Genomic DNA, 13397 nt, shown 5'->3' with positions numbered 1-13397 from the left:
TGGGGGTTTGCAGGAGAGGAATGGCAAGATTTAGCATGCGTTTTACAAGAACTCAGCTGGCTCCTGTGCAGAGACTAGATCAGGAGGGAGACAAGTTAGGACCATGCTATAGTACTCCAGGCAAGAGATGAAGGTGTGTGGACCAGGGGACATGGAGAAAAGTCTGATTCTAGATGTATTTTGAAGGTAGAGCCAATAGGACTTGAGACAGATTGTAGAGATGATGTAAGACAGTCATTATGAATGACTAAGGTTTTTGTCCTGAGCAACTGGAAGGAAGGAGTTGCCATCAACTGAGATGGGGAAGATGTGCATTGTGGGTAGTAGAGGAGGGTTTTTTTGGTTGTGGGAAGGGTTTCGGTTTTGGTTATTGTAGGAGTGCTGACCACATTGACTCCATCTTTGGCTGTCCATCTTGTTCATGGCCATGCAACATACCCACCTCAGGACTGTGTGTTCCTGGCCCCATGGAGGTTAATGTCTGCCCTGATGCGATTGCAGGTGGCTTTTTCTGGTCTTCCCTAAAGTAGCAAACAGAAGGCCCCACTTTAGGTAGCTAGTAGAGATGGCTGGCCCACAGAAGGCACCGCTCTAGGTAACTAGTCAGATGGCTGGCCCACAGAAGGCCCCACTTTAGGTAATGAGTCAGATGGCTGGCCCACAGAAGGCCCCGCTTTAGGTGACTAGTCAGATCGCTGGCCCACAGAAGGCCTCGCTTTAGGTAACTAGTAGAGATGGCTGGCCCACAGAAGACCCCACTTTAGAGAATTAGTAGAGATGGCTGGCCTACAGAAGACCCCACTTTAGATAACGAGTCAGATGGCTGGCCCACAGAAGGCCTCACTTTAGGTGACTAGTCAGATGGCCGGCTCACAGAAGGCCCCACTTTATGGAATTAGTAGAGATCCTTTGGTGCACAAATGGCGCCACTTTAGATAGCTGCCCTGTGACCTCACCACCATGCCCCTTGCTCCATAAAAGCTGGGGATTAAAGTCCTGACTGTGTGGAGAAGAAGGGCAGAGAACAGCCGAGTGCTGCCTGGTTCATCCCATCTGACTCCATCTCCCCAATCCCCACTGTAAGTTACCCTGAAAGAAACTGTGTAAATGGCTGGAGTGGCTTGCTTTGGTTTTCAGTCTTAAAGTGCCTTTCCATTATAGAGGGTACTTTGCTGACCCCCTTCCCTCTTCGAACAGTATCCTGGGTTTAAGGTATCTATTGCATATCCAGGTGGAGATATCAAGGAGGCCATCAGATATAGAAATCTGGCTTACAGGCAGGAGGTCTGGGCTGGGAATGTAAATGTGGAAGTTGTTGGCTTATAGATGAATTTCAAGCCACAGGACCGGGTGAAATCTCTGAGGAAGCAGTGGAAGTAGAAAAGCTCCCAGGACTGGGCTGATGTCCTCCCACAGTAAGTGCTGAGAGAGGAGACCCTCTGAGAGTCTCCTCAGAGAGCTCGTGAGGCAGGAAGAAAAGCAAGCGGGCGTGATGGCCTGGAAGTCAGGTGAGGGACGTGCAGGCCATCTTCCCTCTGCGTGGGGCTCCAAACTCTAAAAGCAACCACACCAATCTTAATAATCGATAGGAAAATTTACCGTTCTGCAACCTTTAAAAATTTCTGTCAAAACATGAAAAACTCTGAGGTTCTGTATGTATAAGGAAGTGAAAAAATAGTAAAACTAATTTTTATTTAGTACACTGTAATTTAAAACAAAGGCGGGACACCTGAATGGCTCTCAGTTGAGCAAGCAACTCTTGGTTTTGGCTCAGGTCATGATCTCAAAGGCATGAGATCGAGCCCCTCGTCCAACTACACACTCCTGCAGAGAGTCTGCTTGAGATTCTCTCTTCCCATCCCTCTGCCCCTTGCCCTACTTGCATGCACACTTGCTCTAAGATAAGTCTAAAAATAAATAAAACGTTGGCAACATCAAGAATTAAAGTGTTTTACTTCTTTGTAGGATAAACTTGCCGAGACAAGGTTGAACAGTGCTTGCCTCATTCTTGTCACATAACCAGAGCAAATATCTTTTCTATGCCTTGGCAAATTGGCATATTCCTTTCTAATTTTGGATCAGCTTTCAACATTTTATTATTTTTGCTTTCTATGTTGTGAAATATCTCCTTGAGTTCCTTTAATAACTTCTGAGAGTTCTTTTAATGTGAAGTTTCTCGCTGCATCTGGGAGATGCTTGTCCTTTCCATGCACCCACTGTCCTCATTCAGGCCCCAAGTCACCTTTCTTCTAGCTGAGTGCTGTCCCCACTGGTGCTGGTGTCCTCATTCCCAGTCAGCTACTTCTGTACCTCCATTATGTTAGATTTAACTTCTACATCCAGTGTTAGCACTTTTATGTCTTTGCTTCACTTTCACTTTTCTTCGCCAATTTCCTCTCTCAGTGATGTATTTCAAATATACTCTGGGGTCTAGCTCTGAGCTAAAAAACAGATACCCGGAAGCCAGTCACTGACAGACTTGAAACAAATGAGATAATTGTTGGTGATCAATGTGCATGAGTTGTTTACGTGGCGGTCGGTGCACTGACCAGGCGGACAGGGAGTCTATGCTTCCTGTAATCCCTCACAGTTAATAAATGTGGTAACTGAAAGTTGAACCATGTCCTTGAGGGACTGGGTTATTTAACAGTGTTAACTAAAATTCCCACTTATCAGAGCCTTGCAAAGGGACAGCTGCCTGTATGTCAATGAAGACAGAAGGACTCATTGTGTCAAATGGGGATTTAGCAATGTGGGGGGATCCAAGTGGGATTTTTCTCCGTTTCAGTGGAATGGAAAGGGCAGGGAAATCCAATGGGAGGGGATTTAAGAGAGTGGGAGGATGGCAGCTACTTGGGGTGAGCACAACTAAAGTATAAACTTGTTGACCACTATGTTATGCACCTGAAACTGTGTGTTAACGCTGCAGAAATAATATTTTTTAAAAAATGTATGGGAGGAGAGGAATTTGAGACCAGAAGTTTAGAAAACTTTTTTGAGGAATTCTTTTGTGCAAAGGGGAAGAAACATGGGCAGTAGCTGACAGAGGAACAGGAGAAGTTTTTGCTTATTTTTAAGATAAAATGAACACCAGCATGTTTATACGTACATAGGAATGATTGTGCTGAGAGGGAAACTGACAAATGTGTAAGAGGGGAGCTTTGTGGAGTATGTGTGAGAGATGGAACAAGGAACCTGGTGGGGGAATGGGCTTTAAGATAGAAGCACCAAACATTCATCTCTGGTGGTCACTCTCAAACTTTTTGGTCTCAGAGCACCTGTATACTCCTAAAAATTAGGACCACGAAGAGTTTTTTTTGTGTGTGGTTTATATCTATCGATATTTACCATAATGAAAACTATATCTGAGAAATTAAAAATATTCATTAATTTGTTTTAAAAAATAATAAACCCATTCCATGTTAACACAAATAATAGCATTTTATTTAAAAAAACTATATTTTCCAAGTGGAAAAAAAGAATGTCATTTTCTGCAAGTTTCATATTTCTGCAAGTCTCTAATATCTGACTTTATTAATAGAAGACAGCTGGATTTTCTTCTGCCTCTGTATTCAGATTGCTGTTATATCATTCATCATATATCCTTTAGAAAACTCCATTGTGCATTTGTGAGAAACTAAAAGTTAAAAAGCAGATAATACTGGTTTAGTATTACTATGAGAATAGTTTTGACCTCACAGATCCCAAAAAGATCTCAGGAGCCTCCAGGAGTCCTGGAATTACTCTTGGAAACCTTGATCTAGGACAACAAGCAGGAAGGTGGAGTGTGTGTGTGCAGCACCTGGGAGGTGGGTGGGTATGGTTGAGGGGCCCTTCTGGGTGTTTTGTTTTCAGAGTCCTACTGCCATAAGAAGAATAAGGATGGGGACATGTTGGAGGTTTCAGCAGAGAGGAAGAGTTGTGATTCGTACCATTCTACTGACTATATCAATAAAATATAAAAATAAAATGAAAATAAATGCATACCATTATTTTATCTACTAAGAAATTGTCAATTATAAGTGACCTTCACCATTAATTAAAAAATGCCTCCTACTTCCAGACATATAAAAGGTGTGAAACAAATGTCACAGGCCTAATGAAATATGGTAGCTCTCTAGGGAAGTGGGAGGCGCATGTTCCAGAGAAGCATGGTTTGGTGACTGGGCAGCCGAGGGAAGGGCCGAGGGAAGATTCATGGTCATATATCTAATTCACGTGCTTCTCAAAAGCTTTTTTCTGTAGTTTCCCCATGTCTATGCAAATACCAGCAACACTGGAAAGCTTTTTTTTTTTTTTTTAAATTTCAGTATAACAGTATTCATTGCTTTTTGCACCACACCCAGTGCTCCGTGCAATACATGCCCTCCTTAATACCCACCACCAGGCTCACCCAACCTCCCACCCCCCACCCCCCGCCCCTTCAGAAGCCTCAGGTTGTTTTTCAGAGTCCATAGTCTCTCATGGTTCACCTCCCCTTCCAATTTCCCTCAACTCCCTTCTCTCCATCTCCCCATGTCCTCCATGTTATTTATGCTCCACAAATAAGTGAAACCATATGATAATTGACTCTCTCTGCTTGACTTATTTCACTCAGCAGAATCTCTTCCAGTCCCGTCCATGTTGCTACAAAAGTTGGGTATTCATCCTTTCTGATGGAGGCATAATACTCCATAGTGTATATGGACCACATCTTCCTTAACTGGAAAGCTTTTCGCCTTGGCATACCACCAGTAGACTCTTTTTTCCTTTTCCTCATTTAGTAATGATGAAAAGACAGTGTGTGGCACTCAGGTTAAGATACCGATAAAAATAAAGAGAAGTTCAAATTCTGGGTTAAGCGGTCCATCACCATCCCTGTTTTGACCCTCTTCTTCCCTCCCTTCTCTCGTGATGGGTCAGATAATGAGGGAAAGTGCCTGAAGGTAGTTTGAATCCCAGTGCCACACCTTCCATGTCTTCTAGCCATTCTTTTTTTTTTTTTTTAATTTTTTTTTTAATTTTTTTTTTTTTTAAATTTATTTGACAGAGAGAGATCACAGTAGACAGAGAGGCAGGCAGAGAGAGAGGGAAGCAGGCTCCCCGCCGAGCAGAGAGCCCGATGCGGGACTCGATCCCAGGACCCTGAGATCATGACCTGAGCCGAAGGCAGCGGCTTAACCCACTGAGCCACCCAGGTGCCCCTCTTCTAGACATTCTGACTTTGGTTCCTAACTCCTCCCATCTGATCAAGAACCCGCTCCAAGGAGATACAAATCCTTTATTTGATGAATCATTGCTAAGAATCATGAAAGGGGATCTTGAGTACTTGTCAGATCCGAATACTTCTTTTGTCAAGTGTCAATCAGAGAATGATAATATTTGGAGTTAGCCATTTTCTTTCTCTGAGCCAGAAAATTAAAAAGCGCACAGGTAATTGATTATTGACAGTATCTGAAGTTCCTTTTGGGTTTTGGGTCCTTGTTGCAGTATATGGACCTCAGACTTACAAAAAGACAAATGCTCATAAATCCACACCTCTACGCAAAAACCCCATGTATTCCTATATCCTTGCTTAACCAGCATCCCCTTTTGTGCTGTCGTTTTCAAGAGGAGGCCTCTCCCCTGCTCAGTGAGCTTTTTCATCCTTTTTCAGTTTTAGCCACTTTTCCCATACAGACATTCCCAACTGTTCTCATTCTTTTTTCTGTTTTCTTTATGCCCCAAGCTCTTCCATATTCAATTTGCAGTTGGTCTCAAATATGAGACCAAATGATCCAAGGTAAGTTCCTTCAATTTTCTCAGTCTTCACCTTAGAGAATTCCCGAACTATTACTCCTCTTTCTTTACCTTCTTATCAAAGATAAGTAGCTCCCATTTCTCCAGATTTAATTATTCTGTTTTGGATCTGTAACCACCTCCGTTCTAACTGCTTCATCATCCATGCTTCATAAACTGCTTCCTTGAAGGTCATCGATCACTTCCAGATTTAAATGGTCTCTTGTCATTTTTCATTAATTCAACAGATATATGAGCTTGTGGTTTGTGCCAGACCTTATCATTCATATATATATATATATATATATATATATATATATATATGTGTGTGTGTGTGTGTGTGTGTGTATATGTATGTATATATATATATATGAGCGTGTAGGGAGCTCATACTGTAGGACAGGATGGCAAAAATTTTTAGTAAGGAGACGGGTAGTAAATAGTTTAGGCTTTGTGGGCCATACCATCTCTGTTGGAACCACTCAACTCTGCCCTTCCAGGGTGAAAGCAGCAGTCATGGGCAATGTGTAAATGAAGGTGTGGCTGAATGACAAACTTTCTTTAGAACAGGCAGCAGGTTGATTTTGAACTATTATAGTTTGCCAAGTCCCTGGTCTAGTGTTTAGCCTTTTTTGATCTACATGTAAGTCACTTTTTACCATCGCCCCCCCCTTTATTTATTCTTAGACTTTTCTTAAAAAATTTTAGCAAATGGTGTTTTGCTAGTTTCAGGTGTATAATATACTCAACTATTCTGTACATTACTGGGTGTTAATCACCATTTGTCTATTGATTTTTGTATCCTATGACCTTACTGAATTCTGTATCAGGTCTAGTAGTTTTTTTTGTGGAGCCTTTAGGGTTTTCTATAAATAGTATCATGTCATCTGCAAATGTGACAGTTTAACTTCTTCCTTACCAATTTGGATGCCTTTTATTCCTTTCTCTTGTCTAATTGCTATGGCTAGCACTTCCACTACCATGTTAAATAAAAGTAGTGAGAGTGGACAATTTTGTCTTATTCTTCATCTTAGGGGAAAAGCTCTTTTTCTTATCACTGAGTATGATATTAGATGTAGAGATGTTGAGGGTTTTTATCGTGAATGGATCTTGTACTTGGTCAAATGTTTTTATTGCATATATTGAAATAATCATATGGTTTTTATCCTTTTCTCTTATTGATGTGATGTATCACGTTGATTTGTGAATATTGAGCCACGCTTGCATCCTGGGAATATATTCCACTTGATCATGGTGAATGATTTTTTTTTTTTAATGTTTTGTTGGATTTGGTTTCCTAATACTTTTTTGAGGAATTTTGCAACTATGCTCATCAGAGATATTGGCTTGTAGTTTTCTCTCCCTCTCTCTTTTTTCGTAATGTTTTTATCTGGTATTGGTATCAGGGTAATGCTGGCCTTATGGAATGAATTTGGAAGTTTCCTTGCTCTATTTTTTTTTCTTTGAAGATTTTACCTATTAATTTGTCAGAGAAAGAGATTGAGAGAGAGAGAGAGAAAGCACAAGCAGGGAAAGCAGCAGGCTGAGAGAGAAGCAGGGTCCCCACTGAACAAGGAGCCTGATGTGGGACTCAATCCCAGGACCCTGGGATCATGACCTGAGCCGAAGGCAGACGTTTAACCCACCGAGCCACCCAGGCACCCTGATTTTTTTTAATAGTTTGAGAAGAATAGGTATTAAGTCTTCTTTATTTCTTAAATTTATTTTTATTTAAATTCAACTAACAGACGTATAACACATCATTAGTTTTTGATGTAATGTTTAGTGATTCATTAGTTGCATATAACACCTAGTTGTCTTTAAATGTTTGGTAGAATTTGGTAGAATGAGCCTGGGTGGCTCAGTCAAGTGTCTGACTCTTCACTTGATCTTAGCCAAAAGGTTGTGAAGCTCTAAGTGTCTGACTCTTGATTTTGGCTCAGTTCGTGATTTCAGGGCTGTGAGATTAAGCCTCACATCAGGCTCCTTCCTGAGCGTGGAGCCTACTTAAGATTCTCTTCCTTTCCATCTGCTCCTCCCCAACACCACACTCTCTAAAAAAAAAAAAAAAAAATTTGGTAGAATTCATGTGAAGCCATCTGGTCCTGGACTTTTCTTTGTTGAGGGTTTTTTGGTTACTGATTCAATTTTATTGTTGGCAATCAGTCTGTTCAAATTTTTACTTCTTCTTGATTCCATTTTGGGAGGTTATATATTTCTAGGAATATATCTATTTCTTCTAGGTTGTTTGATTTGTTAGAGTATTATAAAAAAATTATATGCCTTTACAGTCTTTTGAATTTCTGTGGGGTCCACGTCCTTTTTTTTTTTTTTTAATTGAGTCTGGCTAAAGGTTTATCAATTTTGTTGATCTTTTTATTTATTTTTTTTTAATTTTATTTATTTGTTTGATAGAGATCACAAGTAGGCAGAGAGGCAGGCAGAGAGAGAGGAGGAAGCAGACTCCCTGCTGAGCAGAGAGCCTGATGTGGGGCTCGATCTCAGGATCCTGAGATCATGACCTGAGCTGAAGGCAGAGGCTTAACCCACTGAGCCACCCAGGTGCCCCTTTGTTGATCTTTTTAAAGAACCAGTTCCTGGTTTCATTGTACCATTCTAGTTCATTTCTGCCCTAATATTATTTCCCTTTATTGGTTTGGAGTTTTGTTTGTTCTTTTTCTGGTTTCTTTAGATTTAAGGTTAGTTTGTTTATTTGAGATTTCTCTTGCTTCTTGAGTAGGCCTGTATTGCTATAAAGTTCTTTCTTAGAACTGCTTTTGCTACATCCCAAAGATTTTAGACCATTGTGTTTTCATTTTCATTCATCTTTATGTATTTTTTTAAAGATTTTATTTATTTATTTGACAGAGATCACAAGTAGACAGAAAGGCAGGCAGAGAGAGAGAGAGGGAAGCAGGCTCCCCGCCGAGCAGAGAGCCCGATGCGGGACTCGATCCCAGGACCCTGAGATCATGACCTGAGCCGAAGGCAGCAGCTTAACCCACTGAGCCACCCAGGCGCTCCATCTTTATGTATTTTTTATTTGCTCTTTGATTTCTTGGTTGACCTAGTCATTGCTTAGTTGCATGTTATTTAACCTCCACGTATTTGTGTTTTTTTCAGATTTTTTTTTCTTGTGGTTGATTTCTAGTTTTACAGTATTGTGGTCAGAAAAGATGCATGGTATGACTTCAGTCTTTTTGAATTTGTTGACACTTGTTTTGTGGCCAAACATATAGTCTCTCTGGAGAACATTCCATATGCACTCAAAAAGAATGTGTAATCTGTTTTAGGATGGAATGTTCTGAGTATATCTCTTCAGTCCATCTGGTCTAGTGTGTCATTCAAAGCCACAATTTCTTTGTTGATTTTCTGTTTGGATGATCTATCTGTTGATGTCAGTGGGGTGTTAAAGTCCCTTACTATTATTGCATTACTATTGTTTACTTCCTTTATGTTTGTTTTAACTGCGTTATGTTATGTTGGGTGCATAAATATTTATAATTGCTGTATCTTGTTGGAGTATTCCCTTTATATAGTGTCCTTCTTTGTCTCCTCTTACAGTCTTTGTTTTAAAGTCTGTTTTTTCTGGGGCACCTGGTGGCTCAGCTGGTTAAGCGTCCCACTCTTGGTTTTGGCTCAGGGTTGTGAAGTGACCTCAGGGTCATAAAATTGAGCCATATATCAGCCTCCCCCACTCAGCAAGGAGACTTCTACCCTCTCCCTTTGCCCTTCCCCCTGCTTGTACACTCTCTCTCAAACAAATCTTAAAAAATAATAGTCTATTTTGTCTGATACAAGTATTGCTACCTTGGCTTTCTTTTCACTGCCATTTGGATGAGAAATGCTTTTCCATCCCTTCACTTAATTTGCATGTGTCTTTAGATCTGAAATGAGCCTCTTATAGCCAGCGTAATATACAGATGGATCTTGCTTTTTGTTTTTATTTATTTTTTAATTTTTTTTTAAGTAGGCTCCATGCCCAGCGTGGAGCCCACTGTGGGGCCTGAACTCACAACCCTGAAATCAAGACCTGAGCTGAGATCAAGAGTAGGACACTTAACTGACTGAACCACCCAGGCACCACTGGGTCTTGCTTTTCTGTCCATTCCATCACCCTATGTCTTTTGATTGGAGCATAGTCCATTTACTTTCAAAGTGATTACTGATGGATATGTGCTTATTGCCATTCTGTTCCTGTTTTATGACTGTTTTTGTATTTCATCTCTGTCCTTTCTTCTCTTGTGCTCTGCTCTCCTGGTTTGCTGGCTTTCTTTAGTGATATACTTGAATTCATGTCTCTTCATTTTTTGCATATCTGTTACCAGTTTTTGATTTGTGGCTACCATTAAGATTGCATATAGCATCTGCAGGTAGCACTCCATAATAAGCTGATGTTCACTTAAGTTTGAACCCATTCTAAAAGCACTAAATTTTTGCTCCTCTCCCCTCCATGATTAGGTGTATGGTATCCTATTTAACATCCTTTTATTTTTTTAATCCCTTTAACTAATTTGTATAGATATGCTTAATTTTACTGCTTTTGTGCTTCCTTCTTTTTTAAAATCCTACTTATGGTTTTTCCTTTTCATTGGAAGAGTCCCCTTTAACATTTCATGCAGGGCTGATTTAGTGGTGATGAATTCCATTAGCTTTTGTTTGTCTGAAAAAAATCTCTCTCAATCCTAAATGATAGCCTTGCTGCACAGAGTTCTCTTGAATGCAGGGTTTTCTTCTTTCGGTTCTTGGAATATATGCCTTCTGAACTTCAGAATTGCTGCTTAAAAATTAACTGATAGCTTTATAGGGATTCCTTTGGATGTAACTGTTTTCGTTTCTCTTGCTGCTTTTAAGATTCTCTTCATTATTACTTTTTGCCATTTTAATTACTATGTGTCTTGATGTGGACTTCCTTAGGTTGATTTTGTTGGGGCCTTCCCATGCCTCCTGGACATATATTTCTGCATCCTTCCCCCAATTCAGGAAGTTTCCAGCTATTACTTCTTCAACCACATTTTCTTCCACCTTTGATCTCTCTTCTCCTTCTGGGATTCCTATAACCTGGATGTTTCTACACTTGACAGTGTTCTTGTGTTCCTTAATCCATTTTCATTTATTACTATTTTTTCTCTCTCCTGCTCAGCTTCATTGCTCTCCTGAACTGTGTTCTCCAGGTCGCTGATTTGTTCTTCTGCTTGTTCTAGGCTAATATTTTATTCCTTCTAGTGTACCAAAAGATATGTATATATAGTATATATGTTAATATATAAATTATATATTTATAAAATCTATATATTTTAGTTTTTGAGTTCCTCATGTATGTAATTGGTTCTTTTCAGTGTTTTCTATCTCTTCGTTGAAGGTCTCACGGAGGTTATCCACTCAAGTTCAATGATTCTTTATGAGCATTATTTTACAGTCCTATGAGCATTATTTTAAATTCTCTGTTAGGTATATTACTTATCTCTGTTTTGTTTAGCTTCATGCTGTGATTTTGTTCTGTTCTTTCATTTGGGATGTATTTGGTCTCCTCATTTTGTCTTACTCTCTGTCTCTTGCCTTCAGGCCAGTTGTCTGCAGTGGTTCTCTTTGCTTGTTGTGGCAGTGTTTGGTCCCTTTGGTATTAGTGGGCCAGTCTGGGGCCACCTTGGGTTTGGGTTGAGTCAGACCAGACATTTGCCAAAGCTGTAGTAGCACTAAACTGCAGGGCACTAAGAAACTTTCATTGGTGGACAGGGTCTGTAGTCAGACCAGATGTCTGGCCCTAGCCTACTGCTGGGACTATAGTCCAAATGTTATGTATGTGGTGATCGTTCCCTCTCCCTGGAGCAGGAGTCACTTTGGGTGGTGCTCGCCCATCTGGGCTGCTTGCACCCTGCCTGGCTTGTGGCACCACTTGGGATGGACTCCTGCCGAGGTCAGGTTGGAGGGGGCGGGTTGCACTGTGCCAGCAAGGTCCATGCTGATTTTCAGTATAAGGGGACCTGCAGCCACAAGGGTAGGTAGGAAAACTCCTGCTCAGACCAGGATGGAAAGGTCATGTCTGCAGGAGACCCCACAGATGGGATGTGCTGTTTGCAAGCTAGGTGGAGAGTGTTCATGTTGCCCTGATTCCCACAGGTGTCCTTGTATTTTAGGGAGGGGAGAATAGTACCTGCCCATTTGTTCCTTTTTTTTTTTTTTTTTTAATATTTTATTTGAGAGAGGGAGAGAAAGAGTGTATGAACAGGGGGAGGGTTAGAGGGAGAGGGAGAAGCAGCATCCCCACTGAGCCTGGAGCTGATGAGAAGCTCAATCCCAGGACCCTGAAATCATGACCTGAGCTGAAGTCAGCCACTTGACCAACTGAGCCACCCAGGACCCCCTTCTCTTTTGTTCTTAAAGAAGTTTCCCAAAGTTTCCAGTCCCTCCAGGACACACTCTGAGATTAGTAAACAAATCTCCCTCCCTGATACCCCAGGTGTTTTTCAAACTGCTGCTTCTGTGCTGTATCTCAGCAGGGTTCTTTGTTGTGCTGTCTCTTTAAGGGCAGAGAATCAGTTTCCTCTTGCCCTCCTGGCTCTCCCAGAGCAAAGCTGCTCTGGGATTTTTAAAGTTCCAGGTGTTAAGATCTGATTGTTAGGCCCCTCTGGTTTTCAAAACCAAATGCTATGGGGATTCATCTTCCCCTGTGAGTCCCCTGTGTCTGAGTCTGGGGTCTGCCCATCTGTCCGAACTCACGCTCCCTCCCTCCCACAGACAGTCCTGTGAGTCTGTTTGCCTCCCAACCACGTCTCTGCCTTTTTTATCCTCTCAGTGTGGCCACTTCTCTACATTTAGCTGGGTGTATCTGTTCAACCACTCTTCGGATCATTTTTTGGGTTATTTACATTGATGTACTATTTAGGTGTATCCGTGGGTTGAGGTGATCCCAGGACCCTCCTACTCCACCATCTTCTCTGGAAGTCTTTACCACCCCCTTTTTGAAAAACTTTTTTGAGTTCTAGAAAGTAAGAGTCTCTGATATTCCTGCTACTTCTCTGGAAGTCTATTCTTTGTATCTTTTTAATACATTTTGTCTACTGGGTTGATGTCTCTCAAGATCCTATTTTTGGTCCTCTTATTTACTTTTGCTAAACTCTCTTAACAATCTTATCTCATTGCACAGTGTCTAAATAAGCTGCTCTCCATTCTGACCATTCTCCTGATTCTAGTCCTAGATACCTGTTGGCCTTTCCATGTGTCCTCAGCCAGCTGAGTCACAGTACCTCACAATTTGTACAACAAAAAAATGAGGCCGTTGTCATTTTCATTTTTGTAGCACAACTGCTTTTCCTTCTTTCTTCTTCCTTCTTTCTGTCTCATAAAGTGGTGATAGCAGTGAGTTGTGATAACATATGTAAAGCGCCAGAATAGTGTCTGGCACACACAGGAGACAAGCAATAAATGTTAATTGCCCACTTTTTCTTAATCACATCAGTGTTCCATCTGCCTTGGTTTGAAACCTTGAAGATACCTTTGACCTCTTTTATTTTGCACCATGTCCAATATGTTAAATTCTTTTATTCCATAATATGTCTTGCCTCGGACTTCTTTCTATTCATTCGCCCCACCATTTCCCAATTTAAAGCACTCAGTCAGTTAGGAGCTGCATTTGTCTG

General features: G+C 41.0%; 1 protein-coding gene across 1 annotated transcript in view; it reads left to right on the top strand.

Annotated features, from left to right (window-relative positions):
- The window catches only part of EFHC1 (EF-hand domain containing 1), a 61242-nt gene that overhangs the window by 36706 nt on the left and 11139 nt on the right, over positions 1-13397 (top strand). The window lies entirely within an intron of this gene.

The sequence above is a fragment of the Lutra lutra genome, chromosome 6, assembly GCF_902655055.1.
Source record: "Lutra lutra chromosome 6, mLutLut1.2, whole genome shotgun sequence".
Lineage (NCBI taxonomy): Eukaryota > Metazoa > Chordata > Mammalia > Carnivora > Mustelidae > Lutra > Lutra lutra.
The sequence above is the reverse complement of the archived record's forward strand: the minus strand, read 5'-3'. Positions and strand labels throughout refer to the sequence as shown.